We start from the raw sequence: 14,891 nt of genomic DNA on the forward strand, positions 1-14,891 counted from the left end.
AGTGGGAAAGTTCTTTAGAAGCCAGATATAACTGTCCACCGGAAGATAATCTAACCACCCTAGCAGAAATGAATATATTTTCAAGAGACTCATCCCTTTGGCTATAGACTATTAAGACATGACCACAAGGATTCGGAATGGGGGCCTGGTGCTTATCTTATACAGTTCTGGCAACTTTTCAGACCCCCTTGCAAGAGAGACTGGAGTCAAGGGTCAAGGCAGGTTAATGATAAGCAGGACCAACCCTTGACCAAAACTGCTTAGTTACTCATTCCTCTTGCTTTCTATTTAAACCTAAACCTTGTTGTAGGACCCTAAAGATGGATTTAGAGATTCACCATTACTGTCTTTGTTTTTCTTCCCAATGTGACCACATTGAATAAAATAAATCTACTTTCTCTGCTTTTTTTTTCAAAAAAAAAACAAAAAAACAAAACAAAACAAAAAAAAAAACTATTGTTGTCTGTTTAATTGGACTATTGCATGGCTGTTTGTTTGGGCTTCAGAGCCCAGGCTCTGACCCTAACAACTCTCATGACAAAATCAGCAGACCAATTTGACTTAGAAAAGAAAACAAAATCGAAACTGTGCCCAGATGATTTGGGGTCACACCTGATGCCCCATGCTAGGTCCAGTCTCCCATCCTCAATAGCCAAATTAGTAGCAGACTGCAGAAAAGGGAAATTTATTCAATGTGACCTTTGAGGAAGAAGAACAAAGATATCCAACAAACTCCTCCAAGACCATCAGGGTCCTGAAACGACAGTAAAGTTTAAACAGAGAGCCAAGGATGCGTACTCCCACACAGTCCTGGTCAGGGTGTGTGGTCTGGCCCACTATTGATCCATCATTGATTGGGCTTCAGTCTAATCCTGTAAGGTGGGCTGATGAGGGAAGGGTAGGATTTAAATAGATTCCCTCCCAGGCTGATGGAGAGGGAAAAGAAGCCATGATTAGATACTGAAGATGGCAAACTTCCAAGATGTATGGCTTCTTCTTCACCCTCTTGACTTGGGACAAGCACTTAGCAGTCTTTTTCTCTGGCTAGTCGGGTCACAGCCTGTGGGTTCAAGTTCAAGGCCAGACCAGGATGTGCTTACCCCAAACCTGTGGACCTGTCAACCTCTTTGTCTTTTTCAAAGTGATCAATTGTAAATTGGGAGAGGAAGATCCCCTCCAAGACCCTTCAAACTCCCAGCCCTTAGGGAGAGGCAGGGGCTTTGGCTTTCTGAGTCCCCTCTGCATCGTGGAGGGACTTTTTCTCTATGTGCCTTAGTGTGTGTGTTCCTTATCCCTAATAGAAACTTTTCTTGTAGGCAGATTGTGTTTGCTGTGCCTGAGATTTACCTGCTGCTATCTGTTGTCATCAAGATTTTTTCCGCTTTCTAATTCTTTAACTAGCAGAGAAAATGAACCTGATCAAGACCTCTAGCCAGTAACAAATTGTTTGAACCATGTGAAATCATTTTTAGGAGGAAGTGCTGCCTCTCCCCTCGGGGTAGGCAGGCTTTCCCTTCTCCCAGAATGAGATTCTTGAGAAAATTCCATTCTTTGGGGTTTACTAGTTTGATATATTGAAGCCCAAGTGTCTCTTTAGAGTATCTTCACTGCTATCAGTCCAATTACTTGTCTAGATTCACTGACTGCTGCACCTAAGGTTTTCGGTAGTGTGTCCAGAGTACAAGTGACATTGTATAATGCCTTCTCTTGCTGCATTCATTATCTTCCTTGAAATTCCCATGGCAATCTTCTCCCTGTTCATCATGTTCAATCAACTTTGCTCTCTACTATGAAGGAGCCCCCTACCAGGTCTGTCTTCTCCCCAACTTTTGTCACCCCAGTTCACCCTGCACATTGCTGCCAGGAAGGACCTTTGTGAAGAAGACAAGTCCATTCATATCTCTCCTTTGATTTAAATAACCCAAAGCTTCTCTTTACCTTAGAATAAAGGCCAACCTGAGTGAGGCTCTCCATGACAACCCTGTTCACCCTACCTCAGAACATTGCATTGACTATTGGTGCTTCTCTCTCCCCAATACTCTCTCTCTCTCTCTCTCTCTCTCTCTCTCTCTCTCTCTCTCTCTCTCTCTCTCTCTCTCTCTCGGTGAGCTCTTATCTGACCCTTGATCTGCATTCAGTTATCCTCTACTTAAAGCCTCCTGTCTTCTGACTTACTGGCTGGCTGGTTCTTCCTTTAGCTTCACTTTAAATGATGCTTTCCTGATGGTCCACGAAGACTTCACTACAAGACCTGTACACCCTGGGACTCCTCGTAGTATCTGGATCCTTCATGCCGCTTATCAAGTTTTGTGACGATGTAATTATTAATATGTTTACTCCCTCAGGAGGAGAACAGGAGGGAAAGTAACATGAATTTGGTCTGTTTAGCTCTCCCTTCCTCTCAGCCCAGAGCCTGGCACAGAGGTAGCCATTATCTGCCTATGGTCTAAGTGGACAATTCTGCTGTGTTAATTACAAGGATGCAACAACATTAAAGACTCTCTCTTGAACGTGTTTATATTTTGCTCAGGGCGGTTGGCTAACCACAGCTAGGTAAAGGAACCCAGCAATATCGATGTGGACATATTAGAATGTTCAGGAAAGGACTAAGCAGACAGAAGAGGGGCTGCACCAGGATGGCTGCACCATGACCGCCAATGTCTAGAGGAAAATGTGTGTTATTCACAGAAAAGCTCACCAGAAGATCCAGGCTGATGGCACAGAGGACAATTTTCATTTTCTTTATTTGGGCAAGTTCCTCTGCCATTTTAAATTAAACTGAATCCCAGATGGTTGCTTGCTGTAGAGTTTTATTTTTAGGCTTCAGCTATCATCTCTGGGATGTATCCTGTTTCTTTTTATAGCCAGACCACAGCTATTGATTCCCAGGGTCGCTGCATCTTCTTTGTTTAGGTGCAGACAGTCCAGGCAGCAGTGACTGCTCCCTCCTGGGGAGCTGCCTGGAAATACCAAGGGCATCTCAGGGCGGCCTCTCCTCTGCTGCTGTTGCTCCATGCCTGATGCAGAGGACCCGCTGGGGGTTTCATTGCCAGAGGAGCTAATCTATCAGCTGGAATCTCGCAGAGGAGCCCTCACCAACTCAGACATTTACATGTGGGCAGACCAGAGCTGCAAACCGGTTCTTCATTCTGCAGGGTTCTTCCCCTCCGCAGTGGTATCTTTTGTTGTGCCTTCACTAAAGGGAGTCCTGGAGCCCCAGCTATCGTGAGCCTCCCGTCTGCTCTGTGTATAAGGGGAGTAGGTGGGGGCAGGCACACATGCTCATCTGCTTTTCCTCCCTCTCCTTTTTATTATCATTAATAATGAAATATTGAGATCGGGTTGCTAATGAGCCTAAACTCCCTCCTGTTAGTTTATTTTTTGCCTTCATACTGTCACTTCAGAGTAAATTACTTTTCTCTGCATCTTGTTCAAAGGATATCACACCAGCATGACCCTCCCCCTCCCACCCTTGTTCTAATTTCAGGGTTATTCAGTTCCTCTCACTGCAGTTTACTAAGCAAGGGAGGTCGTCCCATCTATCATACTTAAAGCCGCGCAACATGTCTTCTCCCGCGATTGAGACATCATTCTTGTTGCACTGAGTTGCCTCGGGTTTTAAACACTTATGCAACACACATAGATGTAACCTATAAAGGAGTAAATACATAATATATACCGATATGAGTTTAATGGAAAAATATTTAAAGACCGAGAGTACAGGGAGACCTGTTCTGGATAGGAGAGGGCTAAATAAACAGCCTCCTGCACCGTGCAGTCACATCTGCTGGGCTCTGGCTCCTGCTCATGTCCTGCTGAGCACTTCCTTGTCAATTGGGAGATGTCAGGATGTGAAAACAACCAACATTAAGTAGAGATTTTGTGCCAGCACAACAACTAGCATCTCCAATATGCTTTTGTCTTCTGTTCAGAGATGCTAAACCGGCCTACATCACACGGCCATTTCTTCTTCTAGTTTCCTCCGCTGCCCACCATTATACAACACTCAAGGCTGCTTCCTTCCTTCCTCCCCTGGTTCCTTCCTCTTTCCTTGTTCTATGTTTCTTACCTACCTCAGGCAGCATCCCAGCTTTGTCCTTCATTGTGTGACCCTAGACAAAGATCATACCCCTCCCTATTCGTGTGTAGGCAATGACAGTGTTGACTTGCAGTGTTTTGGGGATGGATGAGTTAGCACATGTGGATTGCTTACTAACCTTTTTAAACTTTCCCCTACTAACTTATAATTTCTGCCCAAAAATTGTTTGCTATCCCAAATAGGTATATAAAATAAGCATACAAATCAACCGCTACTGACAATAAACCATAAAAAAGCATTTTGAAACAATTCTTTGGTATGCATATAATTTTACCATTTATTAAAGATGAAAGCATATTTGCATACTAATGAGATAGATGTTTGTATATTTTTACATAAAGAATTAAATCTTGCCAGAATATTCAGTAATACGGGATGTAGAGTATAATTCAACATTTTACAGAGTTGATCACTATTTTAATTTTATAATCATCAATGCTGAGCATTGCTTTGCATAAATACATAGTACATAATGACAGAAGTATGCTTAGGGACACTTCTGAAGTTGCTAGAAATTCTGTTCTAATCCCAAATCAAAATTCATTTAGAGATTTTTTTTTAAATGCAACTCAAGTCAGCAACTCAAACAGCAATTTTAAAAATCAAACATTTTAACATAATACAATCCAAAGATGTACTAACTTGGTACCTGAATGGTGAGGAATGATGTCAGGAGAATATTAAAAATCTTTGTTTATTGTAATTGAATCATTATGTTTCTGTGGAAGCGGAAGAGTGGTCTTGTCAAGCAGTCTCTAGTCTGAGCTGAGGAGATTTTTACTGCCATTACCTGTCAGTGTGCACAGTGCAAAGTGCACACTTCACATTCAGACATGAGGTTGCAGCAATGTTGTTTAACACAGCATGGTCGAACACTGCCATAAATTCCTCAGACTTATTACAGTTGATTTCGAGTTAACTTTTGGTCATTGTGTACTTGAACACTTTTTGCTGTGACCCTCAAGTTCAATAACCTCGGGTGGGGTTGCAAGGCATTGTTTAGGAATATGGGCTTACCACAGAGTATCATACTTGGGAAATGCTCAATAGATTTGTCTTCTTTGGCTTATTTTTTTTATATTTGTCCCTTCTTTTTTATTAGTACAAATTCAAAAAGTAAATGTTCCTCAATCATTCCTTGTCCGTCCTGGACAAAACAGCACGTGTTTTATGTTGTGGTTGATGAAACTGTCAGAAGCTGAACAAGATGAAGCAAATCAGAAATTCCAAGCAAGTCTTCATTTAAAATCTTAATGTTTTGTTCATTGTTAAACTTTAAAGTTGTCTTAAACTTTAAAGTTGTGCATTATGAAACTATTTATCTTAATTATTGAACTTTTGGCAACACTCTGGTTCGGTGCCGGGGTGAGCAAGTTGTGGCTTTAGTTGCCTTAGTGGCCCCAAGTTCCATTTCTCAGAGTGTGTCTTCTAGTTTCCACAGTTTTTTCTCTTTTCCTCTTCTGTTGTCTGTATAGTCTTGTGACAGTAGACACATTCTATTTAAGTTTATTTTTTGTGATTGTGTGTGTGTGTGTGTGTGTGTGTGTGTGTGTGAGAGAGAGAGAGAGAGAGAGAGAGAGAGAGAGAGAGAGAGAGAGAAGAGTCAGAAGGTGTCAGATCCCTTGGAGATGGAATTGTAGCACTTATAAGCTGTCCATTGTTAGAACCAAACTTAGGTCCTCTTCAGGAGCGGTATGTGCTCTTAAAAGCAAAACCATCTCTCCAGTCCTGTCAGTATGCACTTTCTGAATAAAAGGGCTATCCTCTTTGTACTGAGTTTGGAAGGAAGAGTTAATTTGGCCCACAAAGGAAGACATCACTAGACTGAGCGTTAAGGAAAAGCTGGCAGAAAAACACATTTGATATCTCTGTGATGCAGATGTCAGGCTTTCAAATCTCCCCAGCTATCCCATGAAATTTCACCTTGCCTCCCTTGATAAGACAGGAATGACAAGGGACCAGCCTAGAGGTGGAATTTCTTATCTGGATGCAAGATCTCTCAGTGAAAAGGTTAGGCAGCAGAACTCAAATGGCATAGCTTTTCTGTTCTCATTTCCATACGTGCAAGTAGAGGTCTTCTCCTGCGTCCTATGATCAAGTAAGGGCTATACAATATGAGTAATGGTTAGTCATAGGACAAGATGACTCTGGGCTCCCAGGATCTTTTCCTAACAGGATCATGTAACACAGTTCTGTGTCCACCTTCCACGAGCACTCAGGATACTGTTGGAAAATTATGCAGTTATTTTCCAAGCTTTGCATTTCTAGAGGAGTCCTAGCACTTCTTTAGTCCCATATAACTCCTTCAGCTCACTCTATCCTACTGGCCAAAGCCAGCTACTGTTCAGGTTCAGCTCCATGTAACTCACCAAGGAAACCTAAAATTGATTAACCTGATACAAACTTTCTTCTTTTTCTTCAAATTTATTCTGACTTGAAGCAAAGTGTCAGTAGCACTTTTGTTCCAATTTGTTCTTCCAATGTTTGCAAATATGCCTGAAGAATATATTAAAATGTCACAGCTTGAAGTGTCGAGCCACTTACCTCTATAAACATAAAGCCTGGTGCCAGAATCTTATTGGAATGTGATCTTCAAACTTCAGCAGACAACAGAGAGTTACACCAGGATGAATTATTGTTCCAAACTGGTTGTGATCCACACTCTGATTGAATGGGTCTGGCATGGTATCAGAAAATTGGCATTTCCAACATCTGCCCATATGGGATGGTTAGTTTTGTAGCATGTGTCCATATGGAATGGTTAGTTTTGGTTGTCAACTTGACTGATTGGGAGATATCTAGGAATATAGTGAGGAAAAGGGCTCAGAAACCTTTGGAAATGGTTTGGAGGAGGAATTTGGAAGAATTTGGAGGACCAGCTCCGAGAAATCTTAGAACGCTGTAAGCAGAGCTCAATGTTTGATGCTGTGGAGGGCTCAGAAGTGCAGGATGCTGGTATGAAATTGACATCCATGGTTGTACTTGTGAGGTTTCAGACAGAAGTAAGAACTCCACTGGGATTCCAACTATGCCACCCAAGTCACACTCTTGGCAAAGAACTAAGATATATTTATCAATGCCCCGAGACTTTGCAGTAGGCTGAGCTTAAAGGCACTGGATAACTTCTTGGTGGGATAAATTTCACGGCAGCTCAACATTCAAGAAGCAGACCAGATGCTACCAGCTGCCTTGAGCTAGATTTACAACGAGAATCAGGAACAAAAAGCAGAGGAAAAGTATTTTTTTAAAATGTGTAGCTTGGACAGAACAGAAGTGTTTGCAAATTTCTAGTTAAAAAAAAAGCACAGCTGTCAAAGAGTTACATCATTAAAAAGGACGTCAAGGAGACCCTGCTGGGCCAAAAGGGAGGATGTCTTGATGAAATTGTCAAGGCACTGCTCTTGCTCCAGTACAGTTTCAAAGGTGTGAAAACTTGCACTCATTTCAAGGGCTTTCATTAGAGCAGAGAACTGTAGACCCTGTGTGTACAGGGCTACCTAGAAAATAATTTTCTTTGGATTCATTACTACATGTTTAGCTATCAAGGCTGCTTCAGACTTGCCTCAAGTGGCCTGAATACAGATTGCATTGGTAATGTCCACATGGTGCTCATTCTGCTAATGTGCAGGATCCAGGATTTAGGAGATTGTGGAGGTTTCCACCAAGATTTCAGTGGGAACCCCAGGAAGCTAGGCAGTACATGATAGTGTTCTACTTTTTGTTGTTGTGATAAAATGCTCTGACAAAAAGTACTTGTGGGGGGTGGGGGGGAGTGTGTGTGAGCTCAGAGTTCCAGGTTCCAATCCAGCATGTGGAGAATTCAAAGCAACAGGAACTTTAAATAACTGGTTACAACATATCCACAGTTAAGAGAAGAGATAAATGAACTTGTGTGTGTTTGCCTACTTGTGCTCAGCCTGTCTTTTCTACTCTTACACAGTTCAGGACCCCTGTCTAGGGAATGATGTCATCCACTGTGGACTGAGTCTTCCAACATCAATTGACTGATTAACACCATCTGTCATAGACATGCCCGTAGACCAATCCAATGTACACAATCCATCACTGATTTTCTTTCCAGGTGACCCCAAGTTCTGTCAAGATGACAACTGATGCTAATGCAGTGTCCTGAAGAGATGGCTCAGCAGTGAAGAGAGCTTTCTGCTAAATTCCCGCCAGCCACATTGGATGGTATGTAACCCCCCTATAACACCATCTCATAGGGATGGAACACCCTCTTCTGCGCTCTAGAGCAATATACTTAGGTACACACACACACACACACACACACACACACATGCACTCACATAATTAAAATTAAGAATACAATCGGAAAGCCCTATGAGAGCAGGACTGGGGTTCCCGAAGGCAGACTTTGAGGGGATGCTTTGAATAAAGTCAAGCAGAGGTCATAGGAAGTTACCGATGCCATGCATGTGGAATGCTTTCTAGGGAAGCCCAAGACAGCCAGAAAAGCAGACTCATGGGTGTGTCCCTATGGGCTTCAGCCAATAAGGTTGTGGGGGTAGCACTTCCTAAGTCTTTGGAGCTCACAACATACCACCTTGTGTCCTAGATGAGGAACAGGAAGCTACAGGTTTAATTCTTACTCTGCTGGGTTTTACATTTGTTTCTGTCTGGTCCTGGCTTCCCCTGCCTCTTTCCCTACCTTCTGGAAAGAGGATGTTAATGATATATCTTTGCAACCTGAAAGTGTGCGACATTGAGGTGGGCTCACAGTTGCTTTTGACTTGAGTTTCAAAGGAGACTTTGGCCTGGATTTTCAGGAATGCTGGAACAGTGAAGACTGTGAATCACTGCAATGTGGAACTATGCATTGGCATCTATGGGAAGAATGCTACATTTGGGGCTCAGAATGTCTACCAAAGGTAATACAAGCAAGCATTTAAACTCATGGGCTATCATGAGGAAAGGTTACTTACACTAGAAGGGTTACTATGAGTTACTAGTCAGTGGTGTAGCAGGTGGGTCAGCATTAGGAGGTTGAACCTAGTGAGAGGACTTTCAGTCGCTGTTGGGGGCAGGGTAGTGGGTACTTAAGAGGGACCTTAAAAGTCATCTTCTCTCTCTTTTCCTGCATAATATGAAGTGAATAGGCTTCCTCTGCCACATGCCACTCCATGAGGTATTGTCCTTTCAAGGGACCATGCGATAATCTTCCTGAAAACAAGAGCCAAAGTAATCCTTTCCCACTTTTAACTTGATTGTTTAGGTGTTTAATCGCAGCAATAGAAATCTTGTGACCAGCACGTCAGGTGACGTGCATGCTGCTTATGTGGAGACTGTGATCTGAGGACTCTTGGTGTAGACTCTGGGCACATCAGTGCTGTCACTGACGTTTGGACAGTCCCATAAATTCAACGTAGAGAGTCAGTGTCCTTCTAGTTTCCCCGTTCCAGTCAGCTGTACTTCTATTCTCATGCAGTCCTTCCTGGTGTCTTATCCTGTGCCATCCTCAGTCTTCTCTCGTCCACCTAGCTGATGAGTGAGGAAAATGGTTAGGGACAAGCCTGTCTACCAGTTAACTGTCTTATCCCATAGGAAACACGTGTCACCAACAGGATAGATTCTGTTGTCCAGACGGTGCCTAGAAGGAAGCAGAAATGTGTTTGGGTGTCTTCATGACTCCTTCTGTGGCACACCTAAAGGATGTTTGGATTTTATTTTGTTTGTGAAATTATTTAGCTCATGATCTTAATTTTTTACTTTGCGTCAATACTGACTGTATCCAACCATTGTTTCTGTGGTCTGTATTCCTTTCCTAAATAATTGCTACCTTGTCATGGTTTCTCATATTTGTAGAGAATAGGAATGTTGACTGTGAAGTTGGGGTTTGAGGAAGGATGCCAGCAAGGGAAGATGAACATACTCCTTCAAAGAGCCACATTTTCTTCTCTAAGAGCTCCAATATATAGCAATGCCAGAAATTACATCCATAAGTCTCACCAACTTGATTGACTAAACCTAAGATGAACAAGGACAACAATAAACATGGGAAAGTGGAGTGGACCGGGAAAAGTCCACAAGTCCTCAACCCCACACAAAACTACTGACAACTAAGAAATGCTGAGAGTAGAAGAAATAATCGTGCTGTTTTTCTTTCTTTCTTTTTTTTTTCCAATGGGGGAAAATATAAGCAAACAAGGTATGAAAAAGAGGAAAAGCAGAATCAGCAACTTTTCCTACTATTTTACTCAGGTTGTAGTTCCACATGGCTGATGTGAGAACTGGGGAATGAGCATCTGGCTGAGCTTAATTTTTGTTACAATCAGAATTCCGATAAACAGAATGATGCTCAAATACATTAGCATGCAGAGATGCTTAAAATATCCCTGAAGCCACCACAAGCATGAAGACACAGCATGCACAAGAAGAACAAGAAGAAGAGATGGCATTGTGTGCCAAGTAAGGTTCATAGGACAACATTCATGTTGAAATCAATTTCCTCCCTACACCCAGAGTTTACAGGGAGAGAGGAAATAGCTACAAAGTCTATTCTGGCTGATGCTTATTTATACACATATCCCTGTCCCTTCTGGGATGTCTTCTATACAGAAATCTTGAGTCACTAAAAACTCTTCTGCAGAGTTTTTACATTATACAGATATCTAAAGACCTGATGTGCTAGTCACATCAGATAGCAGCCAGCTACCAAATATACATGACAACCCCTTTTGCATGACAACTTTTCAGGAATCTTCTCCTTTGGGACTATTTAAATACAGTTTTAAAAATCTCACTGGGCACTCCTCGTCCTCAACTTACTGGTAGAAAAAAAAATGACCTGCGAAGGTACACAGGGACTTTCCCAAGGTCCAGAGGAGCTTGAAACTTGAAATGGTCGAGAATTGACAGAGTTCTGCTTCTCAGAACACTGAATACATAAACGGAGACCACTTGTTTGTTTTCCAGGTACCCAGACCCGAATAACCAAACAGAAACTATATTAATTGCAACACTGTTTGGCCAATGGTTTAGGTATCTTTCTAGCTAGCTCTTACATCTTAAATTAACCCATTTATATTAATTTATGTATCAGTACAAGGCATCTTTCTCCCATGGCAGCTACATGGTGTTTCTTAGACTCCGCCTACTCTCTCTATATAGCCCTTCCAGCCTTGCTATATTTGGCTCTGCCATAGGCCATAGCAGTTTTATTCATTAACCAATAAAAGCAACACATATACAGAAGGACATCCCACATCAGAACACAGCTTATGCCAGTGAACCTTCAACCCCAGCACTAAAGAGGGTTTGTTTTACTCTCTTCCTCCAGTCTACCTTACAAGAATAGTTTGTCAAGTTATTTCTCATATAACTCCAGTAAAATTTAAATCAAGTGGATCATTTTATGATAATTTATCAATATGCCTAATATTTGCTTGAGTAAATTCCTACATAATAAATACACATTGCAGACATCAAATTGTCTGTAATTGGATTGATGGTATCCAAAGGTATCCTAGAGATACCTTATGGGGAAAAAGTTACTCTCATTGCTTTCTCTTGGCCTTCATGCTTTCTGAACACCTCACATATGTGTCTGTCTTGTCTTACAGTGTAATTTCATACTATATCAACAGTTGTCTGGCTAGGCCCAAGTTTATCACAGAAACTTGCTATGATTTAAATATCCTAACATCTCCAGGAGGTTTTCTCTTTCTCCAAATACTTTATAACCATGGTTAATAGAATCCACTGTGCTATTTTGAATTCCAAGACACAACTCTTGTTACAAGAGCAAGCCCGGTGTTAGCAGACATCTAGAAATTTCTAACAATGAAATCATCATACAATCTGAGTCTACACTCTGAGGGTAAGTACTTAGTGTTCTGTCTTGATGACCAACCAGACAAAGGACATGAGAATGGCATCACACAAGGGCAAAGTACATCTTTTTTCTTTCTGTCTTTCTTTCCTTCTGCCTTTCTGTCTTTATTTCATTCTCCTTTCCTTCCCTTTCTCCAGAAAGTACTGCCTTTTATGTGTGTTTACTGAGGACTCTTCCTCAAGTTGTTTTTGTGTCACAGCAAAATGGTAGGTCATCTGGGCCACCAGGGAGCATGTTTTGGTATTTCCTGTGATTTCTCCTCTCCCTGGCTTGGCTTCTGACCTCACAGCATTGCTTGACAACCTGGGTTCCATTCAGAGCTGAGAGCTGGCATTAAAAATACTTTTCCCCTTCACATTTGATTTTACTGTATTAAACTTCAGATTCTTTTTTTCAAAAGTTGCTAAATTAACATCCAGAACACTGTTGACCTGTTTGTATTTCACTGTGTCTTTATCACGGCAGAACTATCACCCAGGGAGGTGATCGTATGTGTTCTCCGACTTTCATCATCTCTTTAGCTTTCACTCTTGTGAAATTAAACAAGGGAACACGAGGACCAACACCTAATGAAGACCCACTGGTCATTAGGAAGCTACATTCCTCTCGGGAGGAAAAAAGTACTGCCTCTGTCTGTCAACAGATTGACATATTTTATGGAGTGCAAGTGACAGCCTTTCACGCAGGCACTGACTGCATTACTGGTAGAGGGCTTTTAAAGATAACTAATATACTTTATGACATGAAATATATTAAAATGTCAGTGTTTTAACCAATGTTTATAGAAATATATTACAGTCATTTATTGAGTTTATTAAACATGCTATGGACTAACAAGATAAAAGATGATTTACAAATAAAGTTGCTATTATTTAGAGTGGGTCTGATATCTGAGTTTACTGAGCAGAGATATGTGGCATGCTTGATTTCTTTTGATCAGAATAGAGCTACACTTTTGGAAAATAAATAAATGTGCCTTAGCAATGTTCAGAACTCATTTAATCAAATTTATCTTTGCTTTTTTGCATGTACATTGATGTGAAGTGTTGTACACTTTGAACTGGTTTGGAATCTCTTTGAGAAACTGGTTCACAAACCCAGCCTATGCACTGTAATTGTTGGGTGCTTAGCTGTAGTCCTTACCCAACTCCCAGATCTGAATCAGGACAAGGGTATGATTTTCCTCTGTACTCTCAATGCCTGGCTCAGAGAAGGACGCATAGTAGGCAATCACAACACATTTCATGAATAGGTCATGGAATAATGAATGACTGAACTCCTACTAAGAACCGTTGGCTGACCCTCTTACTCACAAACTTGAATGGCCAGGACAGAGCAGCTGTTGTAAAGAATGGCTTCCCCAGTGGAGTTAACCTTGCAGAATCAGACCTTTAAAATAGCCATGGTTAGCAGAAAGCCATAGTCTCAGGCATTCAGTTTAGCTTGAATTCAGCATGTCTGTGGGTTCTCTCTGTGGTGAAAGGAGATTGCTGCGTCAAGGGCCTCTTGAGTGGATATCTACATGGCAAGTTGGGCTTCATATGTCAACAGCTTTTCTCCTGAATTTTCAATATTTTAATGCAGAACCATCAGGGTTGGGGCACCTTGCCTTGTCTTATCTTAAAACACCTGTCTAAATTTCTACACACCCCACCTGGCTATCATGCTTCATGTCCCTGATTCATTTTTCTAGAAAATCCTTTTCTCTCCCAGTGCCTACCCAACTCCAGTTCTGAGAGAAGCAAAGCATGGAAGATGTTTTATTTTGCTGAGAACATTCAAACAGGGAGACATTGTAAATAGCTTTGGAGGAGTCAAAGTGGAAGGCTGCCATCTGCGAGGTTCTAAAACTGAACTTGGGCTTAATGGAGCCGCTGACTCAAATGAAGTTTATCTGAAAAGTCAATTACATTTTAGAAACGTTGAAAACTGGAGGAAAGTATAATCAGGGACACTGTTGCTATACCATAATCTTACCCCGAGCAAGTGGCCACTGTTCAAATTGCACATTGTATACATGAATATGCAGCATATTTATCCACACATACTTCAAATGCGCAGATACTTGTAAGTACATTTTATCAAAAGGTATGTTTTTATTGTTTATATCACTTTGTATTCTGGTTTTTCTTTTCTGTATTTACTTCATGTATGAGTGTGTGTATGTTGTGGGAGCTGCAGGCTGTGTTCCTGCTGCCCCAGCTCCTGGTCGCCTGGCTAGCTTATGCCCCGAAATAACAACACACAAATTGTATTCTTTTAAACACTGCTTGGCCCATTATATCTAGCCTCTTCTTGGCTAACTCTTGCATCTGGACTAGCTCATTTCTAATAATGTGTGTAGCACCCCAAGGTGTGCTTACCAGAAAGATTCTAGCCTACGTCCATCCTGGGTCGGAGCTTCATCGCGTCTGCCTCTGAGAGGAGCTGCCCTGCATCTGAGCTCACTTCCTCTTCCTCCCAGCATTCTGTTTTGTTTATTCCACCCACCTATGTTCTAACCTATGAGGGCCAAGCAGTTTCTTTATTATTTAAACAATGACCTTCCTCCATCATGTGTATGTGCACACACACGAGAACATGAGCATGTTCTGGCCACAGCATGCATGTGGCGGTCAGAGGACAACTAGTGGGCTTTCTTCCCTTCCACCACGTGGGTTCCAGCGATTCAACTCAAGTCCTTAGCCTTGGTGGTAAGTGCCCGATGTACCTCAGAGCCATCTTAACAGTTTTGCATGCTTTTTTTTTTATCTTCCTGAGTTAATTGATAATTAAAGACTGGGATAAATTTAGAGCAAATTTATCTGTTCACAGAAATGCTGTCATTGCAGGTTCAGAATGAAGAACACCTACAGTTCAAAAGCAGCTTGGAAACCATTTACTTAAACCTGACTCTCTTCCCTACTCCACAAATTAAGAAAACAACCATTTGACTGCCAT

This window comes from Chionomys nivalis, chromosome 5, assembly GCF_950005125.1.
Source record: "Chionomys nivalis chromosome 5, mChiNiv1.1, whole genome shotgun sequence".
NCBI classification, from domain to species: Eukaryota; Metazoa; Chordata; class Mammalia; order Rodentia; family Cricetidae; genus Chionomys; species Chionomys nivalis.